Source organism: Choloepus didactylus, chromosome 6 (genome assembly GCF_015220235.1).
Source record: "Choloepus didactylus isolate mChoDid1 chromosome 6, mChoDid1.pri, whole genome shotgun sequence".
In the NCBI taxonomy this organism is placed as follows: Eukaryota; Metazoa; Chordata; class Mammalia; order Pilosa; family Megalonychidae; genus Choloepus; species Choloepus didactylus.
In genome coordinates, this window is record NC_051312.1 from 30,427,751 (window position 1) to 30,437,365 (window position 9,615).

Genomic DNA, 9,615 nt, shown 5'->3' on the forward strand with positions numbered 1-9,615 from the left:
CTCCGAGTAGTTATTTGGTAATCATTGTTGCTTCCTTGTGTTGTCCTACCATCTTCCAGGCACATCTTCCAGGCATGTTGCGCAGGGAAGAGATGGATAGTAGAACAGTGGCTCCTAAATTATTTGCCTGAATAAAAAGCACATCATGTCTCCTAACTTGTATTGTGGTCCTACTTAAATAGATGGGGGCCAAGAATGTGACATTTGGTGATTAGCAAACAGGCCAGCCACCTTTGAAAAAACTGATTTCCATTTGGAAAGAATCATTTAGTAAACTGTGAATATTAATCTGTATGTGATACATATCTTAACATATGATAACGGCATGCCTATGGTAATTTGAGTTAATTCAGTCCTTATGAGATTCAGTGTGAAATTACTAGGATCTACAGAACTCTCCCCTGTCTGTGATCTGATTCCTATTCTTTTTTCTGTATTCTTTCTTTTAGAATTGCAATGGAAGTTTCTACATCTGAAATATTACCCCATTTCATTCATTTGTACTGGTCTGCAATTTCATTTATAAAGTTAAAAGTGAAGATTTTCTGCCTTGAAAACTGAGATATCAACAACACTCTTGAGCACCTGCTGTGGGTTTTGCTATTAACTAGGGCTCATAACCATCCCATCAAAGCAGTTTTGGAGGTGAAGTGCTGTGCAGGCTGACTTTTACAGAAAATGTGCTCCACATTTGTCTTCTGCCTGGGAATATCATGGGCTAGGTTGGTCTATTGACATACCTGTAATACTTTTATATCCCACTTTGGCTTCAGGCAGAGAAGGTAATTTATTCTGGAAATTGCCCAAATCACAGTGTAAATGATACCCCCTCGGTTGTGCAATACAGCAGCATTAGTTTTGTAATGAGTCTTGCTGTAATGACTTTCTCTCATTCCTTCATACCCATTTATTTCTCATTGATTGCTCTCTCTCTCACATTATATATTCTTCCCTGATTCCATCAATTGGGATTAAAAAGTTGAATTTTCAATAAAATATCTATCCATCATAAATTTAGTTTAAATATTTTTAAGTACTTGTGCTATGGGTTATATATACCAAACTTGAAGTTTTGCAAAGAATTGCTCTATTAAATTTTAAAGCCATGGATTATCCAAATATTGTGACAATTTATGTCAATTAATATTGTTCCTTTGATCAATAACTTGTAAATGCCAAGAAGTTTTTAATTGGAAGATTTAATCATTCTTTCATCAAATATTGATAGGAAGGGATGACATAAATTTAAACCCACAGATCCTGACTGCAAGATCATTAACTTTGTTTTAGCCAAACTTGTTTTTAAAATGAATAGATTATATTTTTTGTTATCTAGTCACGTTAATTTTCATCAGTGATCACTCTTTGGCTCCAGCCTTCCTCAGGGTATTTCATTTTTCTTGTCTGCATTTCTGAGGGTGTAGACATTCAAGGATTTAACATGGGCGATACTACAGTATAAAACAGGGGAAGGTGGTCATGGGTGGAAGGTAAACAAATACACAGGGTACAAGGAATGAGATGACTACATTATTATAGGAGCACAGGTGAGAGAGCCTTCTGATACTCTTCAGAGCTGTGAATTCTGAGGGAGGAAAAGATGAGGACATTGGAAGAGATAAGTATTGAAAAAGTGAGTGAACCTTCTGTTGGTGACAACGAAGATTCCAAAGATGTGAGTATCAGTGCAGGAGAGTTTCAGCAGAGGGCAAAGATCACACATGAAATGATCAATGACTTAAAGTCCACAATAGGGGAACCACAGCATAAAAAAGATTTGAATCCGAGCATGCAAAAATCCTGCAGCCCAGGAAATGGTCACCAAGAGGCCAACACCAGGTACTTCATTGTGGTCATGTAGTGCAGGGGCCTGCAGATGGCCACATAGCAGTCACAAGCCAAAACCATGAGCAGGAGGATCTCCTGCACCAAGGAAATGTTCTGCCTCGACCTGAGTCATGCATCCACTGAAGGAGATAATTTTCTTCTTAGAGAACAAGTCGAATATTCTTTAGGGAGTCATGGGAGAAGAGAAGGAGCCATTTATGAAGGACAAAAAAGTCAGGAAACAATACATGGGGGATCATAGGACTGGGCTGGTGGTGATTGTCATCGCAATGAGTAGGTTTCATGCAAAAGTGGGAAAGTAGGTAAGTCGTGTAACACAGCAAATGAGAGTCTGCATGTCTGGGTTCTGTGTCAGGCTGAGCAGGATTAATTATTACATTGTTCATCACTCCATGAATCCAATATGGCACTTGGATAAAAATTTATGTGTAAATAAGAGAGGGATTGCAATGGGGATAGATAAATTTTGACCAAACAAATATATCTATTAGAAGTGTTAGTTTCCGGTAACATATATGGGAACCCCAGCCAGATCAAGCTCAGCCTTAAAATAGGGCCCTATTTTTAGTCACTTACGGAACACATAGTCCTCTTCCACACACACACAAACACACAGACACATACACACATAAGCTTCCCTTCCCCTTAGAACTTTTTTTATATCTTGTACTGTGAGTCTGCTGCTGCTGAATTCTTTTTGCTTTCGTAGACATAAAAATATCTTTATTTTGTATTTAGTTTTGAAAGACCTCCTTGCTCTGTATGTATTTTAGCTTGACAAATATTTCTTTCAGAAAACTTTATTTCACATAGTTCTTCACTGTCTCTTTGCCTGCATTAGTTTTGACATGTAGAGTGATGTCTTTCTTATCTTCTTCCCCTACAGAAACATTTCTCTTGCAACCTTGTACTTTGCAAAAGAGGATGCTAATGCACCGAGAAATTGAGTAAATGCCAAGGTGACACAGATTGTCCAATGTTCAAAGATAACAACCAACAGTGCCATATTAGTGGGTATGTCTGTCCTGCAAACATTTCTCTCAGTTTACTTCAGAAAATATTTTCTAAGCATTTTCTATTCAAAATACAGTAGATGGAAGTTTAACATGCTATCGTTTGGTATTACTGTAAATAAGTCTATTTTATTTAAGTGTTTGACAGGTCCTAGTAAATTAATTTACATTTATAGAATCATATAACAGTAAATAGAAGACTTGGCAATAATATGGGGATTATGCATTTGGTATATACTCCTCTATGATAGTAGCATGATTTATTAATGTAGAGGATGTCCCTGTTTGTAAAATCTAAATTGCTGCTTATATTTTCCTCCACACTGATCCCGTCAGGAAATTCCCAAATCAAAGCTGTCTAGATTGTACCTAGACTTGTCACCAAAATGGAGGCCAAACGTTTAAAAGGGAGTTAGGAAATTCTCTCTTCTCCACCCTCTCTTTCTGAATCAGCTGCTGAAAATGGGATCTGCCTGAGAAGTAAGTCCTGCCTGCCCCTGCTCATAGAACCAAAGCTCCTGAACAATGGAGAGCTGGTCTGAGTCAGGGCGTCCTCCTTCATCACATCAGTGTGTAGGCGCATCACAGCCCCAGTGTCCGCTTAGTTACAACACAATGATTAGAGCTCCAGATGAGAAATCATATCAGTCTGTACTTAAATCCAAGCACTACTAATTGTTAGCTATTGACCTTGTCCAAGTTTCCTTACATATAAAATGGAAATAATATTATCTCCATCATGGAGATTATAAGAGACCCAGAGGAGATACCACACTTAGCAGACTTCCTGATACATAAAGGGAACATTATTTATTAGTTTTCATGCTATTCACACTTCTTTTATCTCCTTCATCTTTTTCAGGGCATCTCAACTTCATAGTCAGAATTTTTAGTTCTTTTTAATTCATTAAAGAATTCATGTAAGGATTTGTGAATCTGTATATACTTCTAACTTTGCCTTTCTTTTCTTCTAATTTCTTCATTTGCCCAGAATTCTAAAAGACATAAAAGAAAAGAAAAAGAAATATGTATATATATCAATTGAGACAATTTCTGCCAGAACCTGTGTTGGTCATACCGTGAGCGCTCATTTCCCATAGAGAAGGTGACAACAGACAAACAGTGATTCCTCTATGCCAAATGCCACTCTATGCATTACATGCATTATCTCATATATTCCACACAATATCCTATGAAATAGGTTCCTTCTCATCCCCTTAGGTCAGATGTGGGAAATGAGGCCTAAAGAATCCGGGAAATTTGCCCAAGTTCACATTGATAATAAGTACAAGAGCCATTCCCATGAGACATAGCTTATTGTACTCCAAAGCTCTTGCTCTTAAGTGTGATTCATATTTTCAATAATTGACAGTAGTTTCTCTAGCCTGCATGTGTCTATCCTCAGGGCATTAACAGTAGAAGAGTAGTTTTTCAAAGACTTAGACATTTTCACTTGTTTTCTTGCCCGGTCCATCCTTTGACTGTTGGATAAGATGTGGCTGGCCCATGTAACTGTACTCCTATGACTATATATTATGTGTCCTACATCCCAGACTCTAAGCTGTCTTCCAAATCACAGGCATAAGATGCTGCCAACTACCCCAGCCAGCACTCTGTCCCCTCCTTAAGATTATCACAGATGCCACTGCCACAGGAAACAACAGGATAATCTAGTTTGGCTGCCATTTGGTTGATGCTGTTAATTATAATTTTGTGCAAGCAGAATGTTGAGAGCATCCCTACCTCCTTGTGCTGAGCAATATCGCTCTAAAGATTTCTTTGTATGCATACATTAAAATGCTGATAAAGACAGACTCTGGGGGTTCCTGAGCCTATTAGACCACTTAACATAACCAGTCACAGATTAGAGACGCTGTATGTTTCTAAGTTTCCAATCCATTTTGGTCCAGACTCCAAAGGCCAAAGGAGTTATCTCCAGGTGGACAATAGGTGCCTAATAAAAGAGTTAAAAATGCTGTCATTAGGGATATTCTACAAAAGGGCAATGCTAATTTATTGCTGATTCTTAGCAACCTGTGATCCCTAATATATCTGCTCTAATATAAACATAATTCCCTATTTCCAAGGCTTTAAATCAAGTTATGTTTTTTTAAATGCAATTTTATTGAGATATATTCACATAATAGGTAATTATCAAAATGTGCAATCAATGGCTCACAGTATCATCATATAGTTGTGCATTCATCACCACAATCAATTTAAGAACATTTTCATTACTTCAAAAAAATAAAAATAAGAATAAAAATAAAAAAGGAACAGCCAAAACATCCCACACCTCTTATCTCCCCCTATTATTCATTTATTTTTTGTCTTTGTTTTCTTAGTCTTCTGCCCACACACCAGATAGAGGGAGTGGGAATATCAGTCGCAGGGTTTTCACGATTACACAGTCACACTTTAAGAGCTATATACTTCTACAATCATCTTCAAGAATCAAGGCTACTCGATTACAGTTCAGCAGTTTCAGGTATTTTCTCTAGCTATTCCAATACACTAAAAACTACAAAGGGATATCTATATAATGCATAAGAGTAACCACCAGAATGTCCTCTTGATACCATTTGAAATCTCTTAGCCACTTAAACTCTATTTTGTTTCATTTCTCTTCTCCCTTTTGGTCCAGGAAGTCTTTGTCAATCCTATGACATTGATGTGGGGTCCAGGCTCATCCCTGGGAGTCATGTTCAAGTTCCAGTTTTGATAGTGTACTTCACCTAGTCACCAAGAAAGCAAACCAGCAAATATGCAGGAAGGGGACTTGGGGAGAAATATCCTCCAGTGCCTCATCAATTTCTTTTGAAGACTAAAGTTTTGGAAGGAATTTGAATCTGAGCTGGGATGCTTGAGGCACCTCATCCCCAGGATGGTGTGAACCAACAGAGCAAAATCAAACTCTGCACATGAGCTCAGATTGACTTGGGAATTCTCTCAGCAATCATTGTCAAGTCACTGATTGAGGAAGAGAAATGTTAGATGTAAGGTAAGAATGGATGAACTTGCAAAGCTAATGAGGGGTAATTGCTAAGTCCATGCAAAATGTTCTCTAAAAATAAGATAACATGTCATAGATTGAACCTGTTGCTTCTCCAGATACCTTTAGAGAGGAAGGTAGAACAGGTGACTTCTTTATTGTTTATTTTTCTCTCAAGGTGATTCTAGGTTCTTCATTTTACAAGTCATATTATACATGTATTTCTACTATCATTGGTTTTTAATAATAATGACTGTCATTCTCTACTTAGAAAAGCAGCCACTCAAGCTATCATGGACACAGACCTCAAATAATAAAATACAAATGCTTTTATTAAATTATTTTACTGAATGTAAAGGCAATATATTATATTTATAGAAAAATCAAATCAGAAAATTTGTGAAGAAGCCCACAAATATATCCATTAATACTACAATTCATATAGCGCTACTTATCTTAATGTTATTTTTATGTACTTTTCTATGTACATATGTTATTTTATACAATCAAAAGCTTAATGTTCGATGTTTTATATTTTGAATTTTCCACTCAGATTATATTCTTCTATATCAAAACACTTTAACATTCACCTGACATTTTAAGTTATATATATAGTGATTTTTAAAGTTGTTCCCCTTTATATAGACACTTGGGTTGTCTTCACTTTTTCACTTTTATAAAAAATATTGTGAAATTAAAACTCTCTATGCTTAATTTTGCTCATTTTTTATAATTGAGGTTGTTCACATGCCACACAATTATCCGAAGATCCAAAGTGTACGATAATTGTCCACGGTACCATCATACAGCTATGCATCCTCCAACACAATTAATTTTATTTTCAATTTTTAGAACACTGTCGCTACTTCAGAAAATATATAAAGCCAAAAAAAGGAACTCAAATCCTCCCATGCCCCTAACCACCCCCCCTCCATTATTGATTCACAGTATTGGTATAGTATAATTGTTACTGTTGATGAAAGAATGTTTAAATATTACTAACTGTAGTATATAGTTTGCAATAGCTATGTATTTTTTCCTATGTGCCCCTCTATTATTAACTTCTAATTATAGTGCCATACATTTATTCTAGTTCATGAGAGAGATGTCTAATATTTGTACAGTTAATTGTGGACATTGTCTACCACAAGATTCATGGTTTTATATATTCCCATCTTTTAACCTCCAACTTTCCTTCTGGTGACATACTTGACTCTGAGCTTACCCTTTCTGCCATATTCACAGATCTTACAACACTGTTAGTTATTCTCACAACATGCTACCATCACCTCTGTCCATTTACAAACATTTACGTTCACCCCAGGTGAACATTCTGCTCATAATAAGCAACCACTCCCCATTCTTTAGCCTTGTTCTATATCCTGGTAATGTATATTTCATGTCTATGAGTTTACATCTTATAATTTGTTCATATCAGTGAGACCCTGCAATATTTGTCCTCATGTGCTGTCTTATTTCACTCAATATAGTGCCTTCAAGTTTTCTTCATCAACCCATTTTTTTCTTTTAAATATGGTTTGGTTCACACACCATACATTCTGTCCTAAGTAAACAATTGATGGTTCCCTGTATAGTCATATATTTATGTATTCGCCACGAGCACTATCTATATAAGGACATCTCCATTTCTTCCACAAAGAAGGAGGAAGAGTCAAAGAAGGCAGAGAGACAAAAGAAAAAGAAAGAGAAAAAAAAAAACCATGACAGGTAGGAAGCAACAAAAGGAAAAGGAGAATTAAACTAAAGTAGAATAAAGAGTCAGACAACATCACCATTTCCAAGAGTCCCATACCCTTCCCCTATGTCCCCCCCATATGAATTTAGCTTTGGTGTATTGCCTTTGTTACATTAAAGGAAGCATAACACAATGTTTCTGTTAATTATAGTCTCTAGTTTGCATTGATTGTATTTTTCCCCCCATCTCACCCCATTTTTAATACCTTGCAAGGTTGATATTCATTTATTTTCCCTCATGTAAAAACATATTGGTAGCTTTTATCACAATTGTTGAGCACTCTAGGTTTCACTGATTTATACAGTCCCAGTCTTTATCTTTCCTCTTTACTTCTAGTGTCCCACATGCTCCTAACCTTCCTCTTTCAACAATATTCACAATCATCTTTGTTCAGTGTACTTACATTGCTGTACTATCTCCCAAAATTGTGCTCCAAACCTCTCACTCCTGTCTTTTCCTTTCTGTCTGTAAGGCTCCCTTTAGAGTTTCCTAAAGAGCAGATATCTTGTTCACAAACTCTGTAATTGTCTATTTGTTGGGGAATATGTTAAGCTCTCCCTCATATTTGAGGACTGTTTTGCCAGATATAGGATTCTTGGTTCGTGGTTTTCTCTTTCAGTATCTTAAATATATCACCCCACTTCCTTCTTGCCTCCATGGTTTCTATTGAGAAATCCACACATAGTCTTATCAAGCTTCCTTTGTTTGTGATGGATCACTTTTCCCTTGCTGGTTTTAGGATTCTCTCTTTATCTTTGACATTTGATAATCTGAATATTAAGTGTCTTGGCATAGGCCTATTCAGATCTATTCTGTTTGGGGTATGCTGTACTTCTTAGATCTATAATTTTATGTCTTTCATAAGAGATGTGAAATTTTCATTGATTATTTCCTCTATTATTGCTGCTGCCCCTTTTCCCTTCTCTTTTCCTTCTGGGACACCCATGACATGTACATTCCTGCATTTCATGTTATTCAATTCCTGGAGATGTTGCTCATATTTTTCCATTCTTTTCTCTATCTGTTCTTTTGTGTGTAGGCTTTCAGGTGTCTTTTTCCCTAGTTCCTGAGTGTTTTCTTCTGCCTCTTGAGATCTGCTGTTGTATGTTTCCATTGTGTCTTTAATCTCTTGTGTTGTACCTTTCATTTCCATAGATTCTGCCAGTTGTTTTTTCAAACCTTTGGTTTCTACCTTATGTACACACAGTGTTTTCATTATATGCTTCATCTCTTTTGCCATATCTTCCCTAAACTTTTTGAATTGATTTAGCATTAGTTGTTTCATTTCCTGTATCTCAGTTGAAGTGTAAGTTTTTTCCTTTGACTAGGCCAAAACTTTGGTTTTCTTAATGTAGATTGTAGTTTTCTGTTGTCTAGAAATCTGGTTTCCTTGGTTATCCCAGGCAGGTTTTCCCAGACCAGAATGGGCTCAGGTCTCAGAAGGAAGCAATAGTATCAGGTTTCCTTGAGGATATGTCTTAGATGATTGATACACCCTGTAGGGCCTCAAGCTGCTGTGCCTTTCTGTCCAGCAGGTAGTGCCTGTCAGCCTGTCACTCCAGACTGGTGTAAGGAGGTGTGGCCCATCGCTGTTTTCCCCCAGGCTCTGGGGTCTGGTTCTGAATGGAAGGTGGGTAGTAGAGTTTGGTACCACCTCTTTCCTCTTAGGGAAGATACACCCCCTAGGGGGATATCATTTGCATTCAAATAGTCTCTCTTACTCTGCTATCTCCACCCTTGTCTGGGTCAGGGCACTGGGAACTGAAAATGGCTGAGGCTTTCTCCACTGAGACAAAAAAGGGACAGAAAGCCCCCCTTCAGGGCCAGTCTGTGGCCACCCTCAGTTTCACCCATCGGCCAGAGATGGCATCTGGTTCTCTGGGCTACCCCTCCCTCCCAGAGAGGTCCTCTGGCTCTCCAAGGTCAGCCATCACCAAAAGCCTCTGTCTGCTTATTGGGGATTCATAGCTTGTATTGACAGTCCACGTTTGTTAATTAAAACCCCA